Source organism: Nannospalax galili, unplaced genomic scaffold (genome assembly GCF_000622305.1).
Source record: "Nannospalax galili isolate Female #2095 unplaced genomic scaffold, S.galili_v1.0 scaffold794, whole genome shotgun sequence".
Lineage (NCBI taxonomy): Eukaryota > Metazoa > Chordata > Mammalia > Rodentia > Spalacidae > Nannospalax > Nannospalax galili.
Window position 1 is genome coordinate 711423 of NW_008334566.1, and position 18429 is coordinate 729851.

Genomic DNA, 18429 nt, shown 5'->3' on the forward strand with positions numbered 1-18429 from the left:
ATTCCAACACTATTTGAAGTTCTCCATTTTCTAAATATCTGTGTTTTTTTATTGTTTTATTGTGCATCTGTGCAACATTTTGGATTTATGGTTGAAATGGCTCAGAGGCTGCTAAGGTTTGAATATGTTTCCCAAAGTTCATGTGTTGGAAACTTCATCTTTGTTTGTTTGTTTTGATAGAGGGTCTCCCTGAAGCCCTAGCTGACTTGGAACTCTCTATGATATGTAGACTAGGCTTATCTCCATCTCACAGAGATCTGCCTGCCTCTGTCTCTCCAGTGCTGGGATGAAGGGTGTATACCACCAAGCCTGGAAGAAATTTGATCTTTGACTTCATATGGTTCATGGGAAAGTGCAGTCTCTGAGAGATAAATAAGGTTAAATGAGATCATAATATTAGGAGCCCATCATGATAATAGTGATTGCATAAGAAGAAGAGCATGTCATGGCTCTCACGTAGTGTCTACTAACTCACTTGTACAGAATAGTACAAGATTTTTTCATTCAAAACCAACCAATATAAGCTATTTCTTTGGTACTTTTTAATTTTTACATAGACAATATTTTACCTCTTTATTCAGTTTTATAAATGGAATACATCTTTAATTGGCATACTTAGGTCATTATATTCAAAGTGATCATAGATATACTTGGATTATTATCTAATCTATTGGTTACTATTTATATTTGCTGACCTTGTTCTTTGCTCCTGTTTTGCTTTGTTTGGTTTGGTTTTGTTCAATATTTTATGATTCCATCTTTCTCATTTCTTAATATATCAGTTATGTGTTATTTTTTTTTTTACTAGAACTTGCAGTTAAGGGTATTAAATTCATTTACAGATGGTGGAACATCTGTTTGAACAAATTAATACCAGACAGAGCAATTAGAACATGAAAAGTTAAAAGCTTTTTCTAAATTTCACCTTTATTTCTTTCCTGATATTCTTCCTTTCCTTATGCAGACTCAATTTTCTGACTATTCCATTTTGCTCCTAACTGAAGAATTCCTTTTAACATCTTTTTCAAAGAAAATCTACTGATAATAAGTTATCTCAATTTTCAATTTTTGTTTGAGAAAATCCTTGTTCTCGTTCACCTTAGAAAGACAGTTTTTCACAACATAGAGAGCTATGTTGCTAGCTTTTGTCTCAGCATTTGAAATATTTCATTTTACTCTCTTCTTCTGATACATTTTTAGGAAGTCGGGCATATTTCCTAACTTTGCTGCTCTTTAAGAAAAATGTTATTTCCTCTGACTTCTCTCTGTATATTTTCCTGGATCTGATATTTCCAGTGAAGGGGTTCTTTGATGAAAAACAACTGCCCAGGATATTGTTTTCATAAATTCAGCTGCCAAGGTACACAGAAGCCACTATAGTTGTGGTAGAATGGACTCTGACTGTACCTCTAAATAGAGAACTTGGTAACATTGTCCACACACAATGCAAGAGTTATGGGGTTGTGGAGACTTGCACTTAGGTCCCAGAAAGCCACTGAGGCCAGGCAAAATGTGATTCAATAAGATTCCCTGAAAGTTAGCTCTAAAAGAATAGTGTGTGAACCTGTAAAGGTGAAGTCTAAGCTGCAGTGGGATCCCATGATGCTGGTGATGCCAAGACTCTGTGGTGCCTTCTGTAGAAAAGTGTAGTAATATAGTTGCATCAAACAAAGATGCTATCTGTGTGCCATCAGAAGCAGAACTGGAAGACTGAGCTGTCCAATCCTGTTCGACCCCAGATAATGCCATCATACAACCCAGATGCCAGGCATAGACCTTCAGCGTTTTGTGGGTTGTTTTGTTGTTATTGCTTTTCTCAATTTCCATCTTGCTTTGGCCAGATCTTACCTTGCTATGTCCCTTTTGTTTCCTTTAGGAATAGGATATTTATTGTGTGCATTGTATACTGGAAATATATAATAAATAAATATTTTTATTTATCTTTGAGAATTTCCTGCTTGGATACAATGTATTTTGATCATATCCATCCCCTACTCCCTCCCTTATTAACAGCCATGCCAGTGTTATACCAGGGGCATATCTTCTCCAGCAAGTCAGTAGTGCAGCAGGCAGGGTCCATATCTGAGTAATACTGTTGAGGATCTTTTCCCCCAGCAGCCTGCATCACAGCTTCCAGCAGGGAAGACACTGCCAGCTCAGCTTCAGCTTGATTTCTCTGTGTATTTCTACCAAATCAATGGTGTCTTCAGTAATAGGAACTTCAGCAATAGGAACTTTCCATCTAGCTTTGGTGGGCAATCAAGAGTAGTGGTAGTAGACTGCATTAGGTTGGGGGTCCCAGAGTCATCCAACCCACAAGTCATAGGGAAGTAGCCAAATTCTGGCATGAGGCTTTTTATTTAATAACGTTTGGTTTCTGAGATCACATTTATCTACCCACTCAGGGTACCTCCATTGCATCACTATTTTAATTACACTTTTAAAATGAACTTCTACAGTGTCAGGCTTTTTATGTGTTTTTAATAGATCTTTTAGTTTTTGTTAACCCTACCCCCTACTTTAACCTTCCCTCATCTCCATGCCCTTTATCACCTTAATCTGTTTTCTGATGTTACAAGACTCATTGTAGAGACTGCTTTGATCTCAGAAGAGACTTTGGACTTTTGAACAACTCTTAAGTCTATGGGGGCTTTTGAAGTTAAACTAAATGTAGTTGGCATTATGAGATTAACACGAAACTTTTAAAATGAGGAAAGGAATGTTATGATTTTTAAAAATTTTTGAATGTATGATTTAAAGTGATGTTTGGATGTCAAGTTGGCAAAGGGTGATCTTGTGATGTTTGATATCTATTTTGAACTTGACTGGATTTAGAATCACCCTGATGACATATCCTTGGGCCTTTTAGAATATTTCCAGAAAGGTGTAAATGAGGGAAAACCTACTCCAGATATCGACAACACCATCTCATGGGTCAGACTCTCAGACTGAATTACAAGGACAATCAGGAAGTGAGCAGGGTATGGTGCTCACTGTCCTCTGCTGGCTGACTACTGATCCTCACATCACTGCTACCGTGGTGTGCTGGGTACATACAGCTGTCCACTTGATACAACATGGAGTCACCTGGGAAGAGCATCTTCATGAGGAATTATCTAAATCAGGTTGACCGTGGACATGTCTGGGTGGATTTTCTTGATTGTTAATTGATGTAGGAAGACTCAGACAACTGTAGTCAGCAGAAATTTCTGTGTATTGAAGTAGCAGGAATGATTTCTGCATTCTTTTATGGTAAAATAAGTGTAGTCCCTTTTGGACAGTGATTGTGAGAGTTGAGCTTCCTTTTTTATTCCACTGACCATAAGTGCAGTGAAGATTGAATATAACGGGCACTAAATACACGTTTCATATTAACCTACTTGGTAACACTTGCTCTCTCTCTCTCTCCTCTCTCTCTCCCTCTCCTTCTCATAGTTAATATTTGTTGCAGTTCTATGTCCTGTACTTGGATGCTTTTTATAAAAGTTTCCATTATTAGAAATTCTTAAATAAACTGACTTAAGCTTTGAAAGAGTGAAAACATAGTATGCACACTAACGAGCAAGCGAGGGTCTGTGCGTTCATTATCTCTGCTCACTGAGGATGTGATACTTTCAGTTCCTGCTTTGACTTCCCCACAATAATGGACTGCAATCTGGAGTTGTACATCAGATAAAGCCTTTTCACCCCTAAGTTGCTATAGGTCAGGGCATTTTATGACAACAACTGAGATGAAACTAGAGTGCATGCCTTTGTCACGACAGCCTGCATTCTCTCAAACCATAGGCCAAGAGAAATCTTTTCTTCCTTAGGTTGCTCTTCTCACATTTTTTTTCACATTAATGAGAAAAGAAACTAATACACAGCGAGGATATTCTCTAGTACTGTGATCAGGCCTCAGTCTTTAAAAAAAATATTTTATTTATTCATTTTTTTACTTAAAATATTGAGAATTTCATACGTGCATGCATATAAAGTATTTTTCCCTCCCTCCCTCCTCTCCATCTCTCCCTCTCTCCCTCTCTCCCTCTCTTCTTCTTTCTTTCTTTCTTTCTTTCTTTCTTTCTTTCTTTCTCTTTCTCTTTCTCTTTCTGGCTTTTTGCTACTGTAACATTCTCCCTCTCCAAAGAGGTAACCCTATGAGCCTGTAACTCTGAATTGTGAATTTGACAGGTGGGTTTCATCTTTCTTTTCCTTTTTGATGGAGTAGAAAAACAACCATGAGCATCCATAGGTCCTCCCTTTCCCTAGGTCAAGAAGGATATCATAGGCTTCAGGTTGTCTTGAGAATATGTGCTGTTAAAGAAAGAACAGAACACTCCACTTTATTTCAAAATGGTTGCTTTTTGACTGTCCCTTACTAAATCCAAATGGAACACTCCTCCGATAATTTACTGTGAGAAATTCAGTTGAGCTTCAGGGGATAAAGTACAAATATCTGATGGTACGCCTCTGACCAGGTCCCCTGTAGCAAAACTGCAAGATTTTTCCACATTGAGCATCCAAACAAAATCCAAACTTGTCTACCCGTCTCTGCTTTCTTTGGTTTCATGATGTTCTGCTCATGAACCTCTGTCCTAGTAACCTGACTCCTCATGCTCACCTGTACTTCTCTCTTATCCTGCAGTCAGCCATTTGTCCTGCATTTCACTTCTCTTTTAGACCCTAGAAGAGTGATTTGTAAGTTTGATACCTCACACATTCCCTCAAAATTATTTATTTCAGTGACTCACATTTATTAGCATAATAATATACATAAATTATCTTGATTTTAATATTTTCCAAACCTTTAATTTGTGTCAATGTGTTTGCTTGAGTTCAAGAAAAACCACTGATACCTTCTTTAGAGTAGTATCATAAAGCTAAGGTTGTAGAACATCAGACATCTCTAGATTAGGACCTTTCTTTTGTCAATTCTTGTTTTGTAACTATGACTCAGTGATTAGTTTCCACGAGTTTTTCCCTCCTCTCAGACAGACCTAAGAATTCCAATATATAATGTTAAAGAGAGCCTAAAATTAAAGAGTCACTGAAAGAAAGCTCAAAGAATAATGAGTACAGGAACACAGCACAAACAACTACTAGGATATATTTAATAAATGCTAGTTTTTTCTGCTTTAAATTATAAAATTGATTATATTTTGATAATATTCATTCTTTTCAAATTTATTAGTAAAATACTTTAAAACCTCAGTAAATTTACCTTGAATACTAGACATGGTTTAAATATTAACATTAATTAGTATGAAAATTCTTCAGTAAGCAATTTCTTTTAAAAATGCAAGAGAGAGCAGAGAAATCCCTAATGATCACCTTCCTGAGATATTTATTTTCTTCTATGTGCATCCTCCTTTATGCCTATTTGACCCACCTATGCTCTAGTGTCTTAACTCATTCTTGTCATATCTCAATCTGGGTTTTATTCTGTGATTTCATTCCCTAGAAGTTCACAATTTAGCAAGTCATACCCATAGGAATTTCAATATTAAAACACAATGAGTCTTTCTGCAAGGAACAATATATTCTAAAATGAAATGGAGATCTTTTTTAAAGGTTAAAAACTCATTAAAATTTATGTCTTACAGGGCTTATACTGAGTTCAATATTGTATAACTGTATTAATTCAACTGTGAACCTAGAAACTTACAGCCACTTGTGAAAGAGATGTACTCTTGCTCTGGAGTGTGTTACTGAATATGTTAAATCTGTAATGAAATGCTTCTTCTAATCATGTAGTTATTTGAAATTTTAAAAATTTTGCTTCATATTAAATAGTAGAGGTGATAAACATTACCAGTGAAATCTACCTGATGACATTATATCCATACTCAGGTACTAAGGATCTGAGTGTAACCGACCGTGACTAGTAATAATCAGATACATAGAGATTAAAGACACATGTGCAAACATTAAGTGTTAGTAGCATTAAAAATGTAGGAAATAGCATATCTTAAAATGAAAGGGAGATCTTCTTTAAGGGGTAAAAACTCATTCAATTTTATGTCTTACAGGATTTATGCTGAGTTCAATATTGTATAACTGTATAAATTCAACTGTGAACCTAAAAATTTACAGCCACCTTTGAAAGAGATGCATCCTTGCTCTAGAATGTGTTACTGAATATGTTAAAGCTGTAATGAAATGCTTCTTCTAATCATGTGGTCATTAAATTAAAAAACATTAAAAAAAAACAAAATGATTTGGAAAATTTAGTGATAAGGGATTAGGGCGTTTCAATAATTTCATTAAGTAAGACAATTTGGCCATATCACAGAACTTTAAAGGCATTTAACCCTAATATTTTATTCTTTCTATGTCCCGTCCTTACATTTTCTCACCAAAAGCACCAGGTCCTGGTTGGCAACAGACTGTAGTGTAATACTCTACAGCAGACATTACCCTTAAAAAAACAGTACACTCCCCGTAAGTGTTAAATCTTGCTCTTTATAAGAGAGATTGATGGCTACTAAGTTATGTTCATTATATACATCTGTCACATCATTGAAAATTCTTCTTTTATTCTAATTAATGATAAAGTATTAAGAGGCTATTCATGTTCACCTTTCAATTCTCTATTAAGTAATTTGATATTATTCACTCATTCAAGAAATAGTCATTTCTTTTTAAATTTATAAATATGTTTGCCTGTGTATTTTATCACAGAAAGATTTTTTCCTCAGATCCCAGAAATATAGAAGTTGATAAAGGAAATAAAATATTCAGCATTGATTATATAGAATTTAGATGATAATGGGGAAAATGATCATAAATTGTTACAAGAATAGGAAAAGAAAAAATAGGAAAAAAAAGCATGCAAGTAGACGGTTGGAAAGTGCAATCTGTCGGCCTTAATCAAGTACATAGCGTGAACACAGAAAAGTTTGGCAATTATAAGTGCAAAGCTCAAGTTTCAATGTATGAGCATATTTAAGCAACTATTAGCTGGACCAAGAAACAGAACATTAGGTGAGGTCTATCACCCCCTCATACCCCACTCTAGGCACTACCAGACACCCAGCACCTGCCCGGAGGGTGACACACACCTGTGTTCATGATGAAGCCCTGCAGCACTGGACCTGTCACCCCACCATAGGGAATGTCATGGTCATTTTTTACTACATAGCATTAAAATATTGAGACCTTTAACTTTTTTGGTTGTTAGCCTTAGCCTTTAACGGCTGCACTATCCCTCCAGGAACAGATCCTCAAACGACCTTAAAAGAAAAAATATATTGGTTTATATGGGCCAACTGTATCGCCTTAAACAACCAAAAGGAAAGTATAACCAAAGATTAAAGGAGCCAATATAATTTTTAAGAGTCCATATGTATAGCTAAAGGCTACATAACAAGCAACAATGCCAGATAAGAGATACCTTCTTTTGAGTTTTTGACCTGGGTGGCCTAAGGGACTCCCAGATAGTAACCCAGGATAGAACTGGGAAAATGAACAGCAGACCCCAATCTTATCTAAAGGAATATTGACAACTGATTGCTGATAGATGAGGAAGAGCTGACCTTCCTAAAACAAAGACTGATATGCTGACTAGATTCACCAGATAGACAAGTAGTGGGGAATGGCTAGGAGTGCCAGCAACACAACAGACAGTAGCAGGGATAACAGAGTATAAGGGCTTTAGTTGGGGGAGGGAGGCTGTGGGAGAGTGCCGTCTGGAGAGTGGGTGTATAGTTGAATAAGGTAGTTTGGGATGTTCTGTGTGATATATGCACATAGAAAAGAAATCAACAAATTTTAAAAATGTATTATATTTGAGGAGGAAGCATAAAAGTTTGCAACCTGTTAATTAGTACAGGTGATGAACATTACCATTGAAATCTACCCGATGACTTTATAGACATATACAGGCACCAAGGATCCAAGTGTAACCAATTATGACTAGTAATAATCAGATACATACAGATTAGAGATACACCAACATCTCAGTAGCAAAAACGAGTCTTTCTGTAAGAACCAGTATATTTTAGAATGAAATGGAGATCTCTTTTGAGGGTTAAAAACTCATTCAATTTTATGTCTTACAGGGCTTATATTGAGTTCAATATTGTGTAACTATATTGATTCAACAGCAAACTGAGAAATTTTATAGCCACTTTTGAAGGAGCTGTGTCTTTGCTCTGGAAACTGTTATTAGGCATGTTAAAGCTGTAATGATATGCTGCTTCTAAAAGAAATAAAAAATAATATCTAAAAACAGCATATCTTGAAATGGAGATATTCTTGAAAGGGTATAAACTCATTCAATTTTATATCTTACAGGGTTTATACTGAGTTCAATATTGTATAACTGTATTTATTCAACTGTGAACGTAAAAATTTGCAGCTATTTTTGAAAGAGATGTATCCTTGCTCTGGAGTGCTTTACTGAATATGTTAAAGTTGTAATGAAATGCTTCTTCTAATCATGTGGTTATTAAATTTTTAAAATACTTTAAAAATAATTCTTCAAAGAAAAAAAAAACCAATATCGAGACTTAACCATTTCACAGCAACTAAAGAGTTTTAACACAGTGCCACAATTTACTATGTGAGCACAAAGGGAACAATGAGAAGGGATCATTTGTAATTATCCCACATTTGTAGTTGAGGAAATTGATAGCAAGTGACCTCATCAAATCTAGGTGTTGCTGGAGCAGAGCCAGGAATACAGCAGAAGGAAATCTGGTTCTAAAGCATGGGCTGTTTGAACAAGAACCCATCTCACACTCTCTCACAGACACCTGTGATACGGTGGAATGCTCTTTGTTTTGCCTCAACTGCTTCACATTCAATGAGTCATTGCAAAAATTTTAGCAGTCATTTGACTCCTTTGAAGGTTAATATCAAAGAAAACAAAAAGAAGAAACCTATTAGATGTGATGTTCCCATTTAAAACAAATATTCCAGAATTATTCATGCAGAAATTTTCAGATTTGATGCTGGAGTATATCTTGATTTTCATCTACTTAAAATCACATGAAAATTTCTTAGTTATGTTCTACATCTAGAATAGCCTTTTTCTAAAAAAAAAAAAAAACAATGCTGTATCATAGCTTCTGGGATTGTGTGTGTGTGTGTGTGTGTGTGTGTGTGTGTGTGCATGTGTGTGTGTGCGTGTGCGTGTTTGTGTTGCTCAGGGTTGTATTCAGGGTCTCCAGTATGGCAGACATGCTCTTGACAAACAGCCATAACTTCAGTCCTACTTCCTGAATTTTTTATCCATAAAGTTCATTTGCAAATAGGTCATTAATTTTCACAGAATATAGTGATTACATTTAATGTTAAATTCAAATTCTCTTAAAATGTCATCATTCTTTTTTTTAATGTATGAGTGTTTTTCCTGCTTGCATGTTAGTGCATCATGTGATTTAATGTTGTGGCAGTCATAAGAGGACATGAAAACCCTGGAACTGGAGTTACAAACCATTGTTAGCCATCTTATGGCCCTTTGTGTTCAATGTCCTCTGTTGCATGAGGAAGCTTCACTGGTGAGATTCAAAATATGCATTAGCATAGTCTCTCTCCCTTGTTCCAATATGTTCTGTGAGACTTAGATGTAGAAGTTCCATTGTAGATGTGTCACTTAGGGTGGGGCATCTCACAGGCACTTATTCTCTGTGTGTGACCAGTTGTGGAACTCTGTAATAGTCTCCATCTGTTGCAAAAGAAGCTTCTTTGGTGAATGGTAAATGGCATACTTGTCTGTAAATATAATCCTCTATATTTAGTATACAGTAAGAAATTACATTTGTCTAGGGATGTGACAGTTTTAGGGTTTTCTCTAAGATCTATGCCCTCTCCAGTCATGTGTATTTCGTTATATTTACAGTACCACACATGAGTTCCCTACCATTGAGGGGCTTTAAGTCCAATTAGGTAGCTGTTGATTACCTCCAAGATAAAAGTGCCACTACTGCACCAATATAGTTTGCTGTTCTAGTCATTGTTATGATTATTATACTTTAAAGCTGGGTTTGGAACATCAATTGGTTTTCTTTATCAGCTTGCATAGTGTCTTCCAAAACTATGAGAGCTAGTCTTCAGGGAGAAGTCTTCAAGGTCAGTTCCAGTTCCATTGCTGCAGCACCTGTTTCTGAAGTATGTCCTGTCTTCAGTAATAGAGTCTTACCTTCAAATTCTTGGAGATAATAAAGGGCTATGGCAATAGCCTGTGTAATTTTGGGAGTTGCTTGGACTACCCTGGCCTCAAAGGGAGATGCTGCCTGTCTGGCACTGTTTCTTGTTATATAGCCTTCAGCTGTACACATGCATTCATGTACAGATACTGTATGTGTATTTTTTTCTGTAGGCTTTTGAACTAATACATTTCCCTCTAGTTTTTCATATCAACTAAACATTATTTATCTCTCCTTTCTCCCTGTCTAACCCTCCCTCTTCCCTCTCCAGTTAAAGTAGCCCCAATTTCCCCATTTCCCACTTGATAATACCTGTCTCCTATTACTGAGCTGCTTCTTCCCTTTTACCTCCATGGTTCCTTGTATAACCCTCCCTCTTCCCCTCTTGGTTAAATGCCTCCATTTTATCTATTTCATCCATGAAAACACCTGTCTCCTACTATCCTTCTTTTTCAGGCTCCTTCTTTTCCTTTACCTCCATGGTTTTTTTCTATTTTCCTGGCTCCTGCAGGCACATCAGGATTTTTCTCACTTAGAAGTATTTGGTGCTAAGATCCACAAATGAGGGAAAACATATGTCATTCATTTTTCTGAGTCTATATTGCTTCACTTAGTACATTTACACAATGAAGTTATACTTAGCAGTAAATAAATATGAAATGATGAAATTTGGAGGTAAATGGATGGACTAGAAAAGGTTTTACTAAGTGAAGAAGCACAGACTCAGAAAAATGTGATTATTTTTTAAACTATGAATATAGTTTCAAAACTTGGCTTCAACTATAACAGCACAAATAGTAATCTCAATTAATAAATAAGCATAAAGCATGGGAAATTAATTAGTGCTCTTAGTGTTCTACCTAGTACTGTGATTCTAGGGAAGACAATATAGTTGTTCTAATAAATACCAAATGTCCTGACAATTCAAGTCCAGGTTAACAGGTTGAAGTTGAAATAAATTTTTTCCACAGTATCAAACTCTTCTATTACTCCTGTTCCATTAATACACCATTCTTTGTGCCTTCAATTTACACAGTCTTTAAGCAAGAAGAAAAGCTTATTAAAATTAATTTTCCCCTTAGGACTTATTCTGGATTTTCACACACATTACACAAATGAAATGGCTTTTTAAAACTCATGCTTTTTGTCATTCTAATTGTATTACATGTCTTGGCAACTTTTCACACCCTGCATAATACAGGGGTTCATTAGGAGTCATTAAAAGAAAATATTTTTCTTAGGAATCCATTAGAGCATTTGCACATTATTTTATACCATTCTCAGAAAAGAAATGTAAATTGTGACTAACTATGAAGTAAAAAGGGTCACTTAATGGTAATGCAGGAGTCTCTCAGTGACAGTGCTTCAGAAATGAGACCTTGATGAGACTGGAAATTGAACCATTATTCCCTTATAATAAATGTTTAACATTATTTTTTACTTGATTGGTTTTAACTATTAAGTTATTAAGCAGTACTTGTATTTATTTTTAAGGGTTATAAGAAAACATTAAATACATGAAAGATGAGTAGTAACATCAAAGGTTGAAAATTAATTGTTCTCAGTTTGTTGTTGCCAAATGGCCTTTATACAAATAACATAATTATGGATGGAATGGAAATGAGGCTGGACAGAATTTAAGATAAATTTATCAAAAGTTTACTTTTATTTTGTGTGTTGTTGAAGGAAACAGACAAGCTTGCACCTCAGTGTTGCTGCTGTGTAGTTCACATGATTGAGGACAGTTTATTGTATAGCTATTGTATAGATTCAGAATTAGCAAAGTTAGGTCATATAGAAAAAAAAAACAAAATAAATCACATTGAAATCAGGCAAAAATGAATTTGAGGAGCACATAAAAATCATTCTTTAATCTTGCTTTGTAGAACCACCTGTTTTTAAGTCATATGCAATTACAGATGTGCCTATGTTCTAAATCAGCCATTAGAACTAGCATCAAAATCCTATTCTGACCATGTCTATTTTCACATTGAAATCCATATCTGACCATTTCCACACTGAGCTAAGCAATAAACTAGATGGACAAATGGACTGTTGAATGTGTATAAAGCTGTCAATAACTCACTTTTGATCAGATGATGACAAAGAATAGTCTTAGCCACTGTGGCTGATGTTCCATCATTACCTACCTTTGTGTGTGAGTCAAATCAAGAGAAGTAATTTAGAGTCTTCAAGTACTGAACATCTCAAGTCTTCCATTTTGGAAAGCAAGATGATAGGGATATATTTACTCACTCTTTCACATTCCTACTCATTATTCCATCATTAGTTTTGCAAAAAATTATATTTGTAGAAATATTGCCATGACAGTATCATGTAACACCCATCTAGTTTCCTCTATTGTAACATCATATGCAACCCTGGTGAACTTATCAAAACTAAGAGTTAATATTGCACAGTATATTAAATAAAGACTGTATAAGTTTCCTTGTTTATCATGATATGATTACTGTTGAAGATTGTTTATCATTATGTGGGTATTGTTGAAAAATAAAAGTCATGTTCTGTATAATGACACCTCATTTAGGTTTGTCTGCTGTTTCTTCATGATTCGATTCAGATTATAGGGTTTGAAATAGAATAACAAAGAATTGATATTCTCTTCTCATTATATCATAAGTTCAACCCTTTCTGTTTAAACGATTGAATTTAGTTTCCATGGAAATGTATATTTTTGTGATATAAACTTATGGATCTACAAACCATAGTTTTATGCCTGCTTTTTCTTAGACTTATAAGAGCAATTGAAGAACCATATGAAGTCAAAATTATTTTATGGAATAAACATATATTGATAGGGCCTAAGAAATTCTGAAAATTGTTTTCTGGAGTGTCAGAATTATTTTGTATTATGCTAATTGGACATATATACTATTCTGAATTGGTACCCATGAGATTTTTCAAATCATTTGAGAAAATCATCAAGGGTAATCATACTTTCTCCACTGTTTATAAGTGACCCAAATTCAGTGAGAATTCTCACTAAGATAAACTACATCCAGAAGAAGGTAATGATTGAATCGTTGTTGGTTGAGTATGGCCTGAGAAATGGAAAGTAAATCACATTCAGAGACACATTTATATTGTATAACATTGACTGAAAATATGCTTTATTAAAATTTTTGTTTACAAATAAGAGTTGGCTTCACATTACTTGGTTAGGTTTTGGAGTCAGACTGTTTGATGATTCAAATTTTTATTCCTCCTTTTATAGCAGAAAAATCTCTTTTCTTATTTCAACTACCTCATCTCTTTAGGATAAAATTAGGTTGAGTCAGCGTATACAAAATCTTAAAATACAGAGGCTTTCTCATAGTAAATATGTAGTAAATGAAGTCCCTGTCATTGTTTTACAAAGCTACAAGTCTTTATTAGTAATTATATGTATCATATTTTAGTGTGAAGAAATGAAACACAGAACTTTTCAAGGGAGGGGTATTACATAAAATATATTCTTACACAGCTTTCCCAACCTTTTTAATGTTCTTTATTATATACGTTCCTCTAAATTTCAAATTTTAATGTTTAGTTTCCTTTTCTTAATTTTCTTCTTATTGTATGTGTATATGTGTGTGTTAATGTGCTATATCATGCATGTGGAAGTCAAAGTTCACTTTGGGGAGTCAGTTCTCTCCTTCCATCTTGGATTCCAGTGATCAAACTCAGGTCATCAGGCTTACACGATAAGCACTTTTCCCAGTTGTGACATCTTGCTGACTTTAGTTTCTTTCATGAGATTGAATTACATTTACTTTAAATATATATCCTTCTTTCAGTTCTAATTTGCTTTACTAAACTTCATATCCTGTTTATATTTCAGATAGTAAACCTCTTGACACCTAAACTTATCTTTACCAATAACGACTTTTAGATATAAAAGTTAGCTTAGACACTATGGAAAATGTCATGGTTATTCTAGCATATCATAGCAGCCCAAATCTTGCATTTAATGAGTTCATTTAGCAGCCTCCTCTGCTAACAAATTGGGAAGTCAAACAATTGTAAATAAACCCATCCAGATTTGCAGAATGGAGATGGAGAGTTGGCTCAGTGATTAAGAGCACTGGCTCCTCTTGCAGAGGACCTGGGTTTGATTCCAGCACAGACATGGTGGCTAATAACTGTTTGAAACTCCATTTCCAGGAGTATCCCATGACCTCTTCTGACCTCCGCAGGCATTGCACCACATAGATGCACTTGTATACACATAGGCAATATATCCATACACATAAAATAAAAATAATAAATACAATATTTTTAAAAGATTTGCAGAATGAATAATGAAAGACTGTGTAATAGCTTTTGTCACTGTGACAGAATGACTGAGGAAACCTATTTAAGTCAGGAAAGATTTATTTTGGCTCACTGTTTTAGAGATTTCAGTACATTATATAAACTGACTCCTCTGCAATTTTGTCTGTGTGAAGCAGAAATATGATGACATCATGGTGGAAGGGCATGGTGGAGGAGATCTGTTTACCTCATGATGTCCAAGAAAGACTAGAAAGGAGAGGACCAAGACTCAGAAAGATAAACACTGTATGGGACCCAGTTGGGGTCAATGAATATTTATGGGGAATTTGGCAGGGATTTCTGAGAACACTCATCCTCACTTTTTTAGAGCAGAAATTATATCTGTTCTATATTTTGGTTCCCACCATCTATGCTCTTGTGCCCCCACGCCCCCCGACCCGAGCCTCTGGTAACCTATGAACAATTCTTTACTTCTATATAATTAACCTCTTTTAGGTTCTGATAAGGAATGAGGACATGCATTGGTCCAGGAGAGGAGAGGACAGGAGAGAGAATGGGGGAGGGCGGAGAAAGGAGATGAGAATAAAAGAGAGAAAGAGGAGTAAGAATCTGGGACAAGATATACCTTTAAAGGGATACATCTAGTGCCCGAATTTTCCAAGTAGTCCCCACCTCCTAATAGCTTGCTAGTTTTGAACTTATCAATGAACTAGTTAATCCATTGATATAGGTAGCACAATCATAATTAACCACCTCTGTGTACCAGCTGAAGACCACACAGGGCTAATGGAGAAGAGAGTAGAGACATCTCATTCAAACTATAACATGAAATTGCAGCCCTGCGTTTCACAAATACCATGTCAATATTTGAAAGAAATTAAGAGAGGGCATGATTTTAAAATGTGAATGAGATGCTCCTTTATGGCAAGGTGGAAAAGAAGTCTTCTTTAGGGTGGTGGTACTTCATCTGAAACTGCAATTACCAAAGGTTGTAGCCAGGTAAGGGTCTCAGAAATCTCAGGAAAGAATGTTTTAGTTAAAGATGATACCAATTACAATGTCCTGAAGAAATTCTGGGCCTTCTTGAGTAAAAGAAGGCTAGAAGGGCTTAGAACCTTGTGGAGGTCTGAGATATAAGGGCATCTGCCATGAGGCTTTCCAAGTCATAGTGAGGAGTTCAGATTTTATTCTGTTTCACCTGAGGTGGGACTGGGTTTTAGATGGACACATTCAAACCAAATCTAATGGATGTGGAATTAACTCTGTCTAGGGGAAAACAGAGAAGAGCAAAGAGAGGTGAGGTACTTTCTGATGTCTATTCACAGTCTCTCTTTTATCTTCCCCAAATCAACTTTTGTTTTCAAGCTGTTCTGTGAACTACAAAGTTCGAATATCAATTTCACTTAGAACTAAATAATTTAAAAAGTTTAAATAGCACATTGTAAAAGTATATTACCCCAAACTCCTGATGGCATTTAAGTAAGTAACAGATGACACTGCTCATCTTGGGGTAGACATAAAAGAGTATTAATGGCAGGGCATGGTGGAGCACACCTGTAGTCCCAGTCCTTGAGAGGCAGAGGCAGGCAGATCTCTGTGAGTTCAAGGCCAGCCTGGTCTACATGGTGAGTTCCAGGACAGCTGGGGCTACAGGGAGACCCTGTCTCAAAAAGACCAAAAAAAGTGTATTAATGAAAGTGGGTCCCATATAAGTATGCAGCACTTGCTCCTGTGTCTCAGGGAAGAGAGGAAGTTTCAACACAGGCATTATTGATCTAGTGGTTCATGGAGAGTGTATCTTTATTACTCATAATGGCTAATATTAAGCTCACATTTTTCACATTTTTCGGAAGCTGATGGGTATTGTCTTTCTGTTACTGGAGAGCTATCACTCAAAGTTTGGCATCATACCCATTCATTCCAAAAGACATTAATAGCAAGAGGTTAAACTTCTTCATGGAGTACACCACTTATAAGGGGCATGCCACATTGGTCTGTAACTGACCACAGATAATATGAGAACATCACTTCCTTGGAACACAAATTTATCAATCATAAAAGAAATGAGGGGCTGGTGAGATGGCTCAGTGGGTAAAGGTGCTTGGCATCAAATTTAATGACTTGAAATTGATCTCCAAGACCTTCATGGTGGAGGGAGAGAACCAAATCCTACAAGTTGTCTTCTAACCTCCACACTTGCATGAGTATGTGTAAACACACACACACACACACATACACACGCACCCCAACCACTCACACAAACTCCAGTAAGACAAACACATATAAATGAATAGCTATAAATTTTTCTAAAATAAGGGAATGACAGGATAATAAAGACTCGAAGTTAATGTCAGAATTGTTACAGGAAAATTATTTCCTCTTTGAATACCAACTATTCTAATTTCTGCATCATCATCAAAGAGTCTTCTTTTCATTTTTGCTATTAATAAATCAGATCACATTAAAGTCACTGCTGGTTCAAGCTCAGAAGATTTTCAAAACAACTGAAGAAAAATACTGTCTAAAAATGCAGAGAATATCATCATGCCACACTTCAAGATACAACTGTTTTAGGAGCAATGAAATGTAAGATCAACATATCTTAATTATAGGTTAGATATAAGTCATTTGAATGTTCAAATGATTCAAAATATTTTTGCTTTTGTTTAGACCTTGAATTTCACCCAGAGTCCCATGTGTTAAAGGATTGATCCCTGGATTGGTGGAATTTGTAATAGGTAAAGAATACTGGGGCATCTTCAGGCCATTGCAGATACATTCATGGACAGGACAGAGGCCTGTCTTCTTTCTCTCCTTTGTTTTTCGGCCCTAGTGTGTGAGGTTTTGGTGTGCATGCATGATCATTAGGTTCTAAGGAACAAGACTAATCTACCATGGAACGAGACCTCCAAAACTATGAGCCATAAACAATCTTTTTCCTTTCGAAGTAGACTAATTCAGGTATCTGATATGGTAATGAAAAGCTGAGTAAAACAAATTTTCAGCACTGAATCATGGGTCTACTTTTCATATGCATTGACATTTATTCTATAGTGCATTATTTTCTACTTTTAGAAAATCCACACTATTGAGTTGTAAATATAATTTTATGAGTGTACAGTGTGGAAGAAAAGCATTATTGCAAAATTTCTGAAGAACTGAGAACATCTAGATTGGCTGGGAAGCATTCTAAATGAAAAACTTTGTCATGGCCTGTACCATAAGTTAGAAGTGACTGCATTCATTCCGCAGCTCCAGCTGTCAACTCCATCCTCCTCCTGCATAAAAATAAACATTTTTCCACAATAAAGACTTTTATGAAAGCAATGGAACAACTCAAGGGAGCATTGTTATCATGAGCTAATCATACCCTTGGGGAATTAGAGACACTTAGCTGCACCCAGTGTCTCCCAGCACCTCCAGGCGGGCTGTGATTATCTCCTGATAACCTCCCAGCCTGTCAGACCTTGAGGGTTAATTAGATAAAATTCCACTTGATAATACTGTGTTTGGAGATTCTTTTGCAAGTCGCATAAGCAAGCACAGTTTATAAAACATTGACACTCCTACACATACATGATACCAGTACAAATTTATAATCAGTATTTTGTCCAAATGAACTTGGGTTTTAATAGCTGGAAAAACATAAAGAACTGAAGCCTGAGGCAGAACTCTAACAATGAGTAATTCCGATGAATTTGACCCAGGTACACTTTGAAAGAAAGTGAAAATTATATATTTTGCTTGTAATCAATAACTAATTGTGACTCTTTATTCTTCCTTTTACATTTCTGTTGTTTTTTAAAAAGGCATATTGAAAATCACATATAATTAAACAATTAGTCCAGCACTAATATGTGCATTCATTTGGAAAAATTTGTCATAATAAACCCTGTAATAAGATGAAACAAAAAGTTTAGAAACACATTTGCAAACTGACACCTATCTAGTACCTTAAAATTTTTAATTATTTGTAGTATTTAGATCAATAAAATATTTCCTCATTGTTCATATTCTAAAC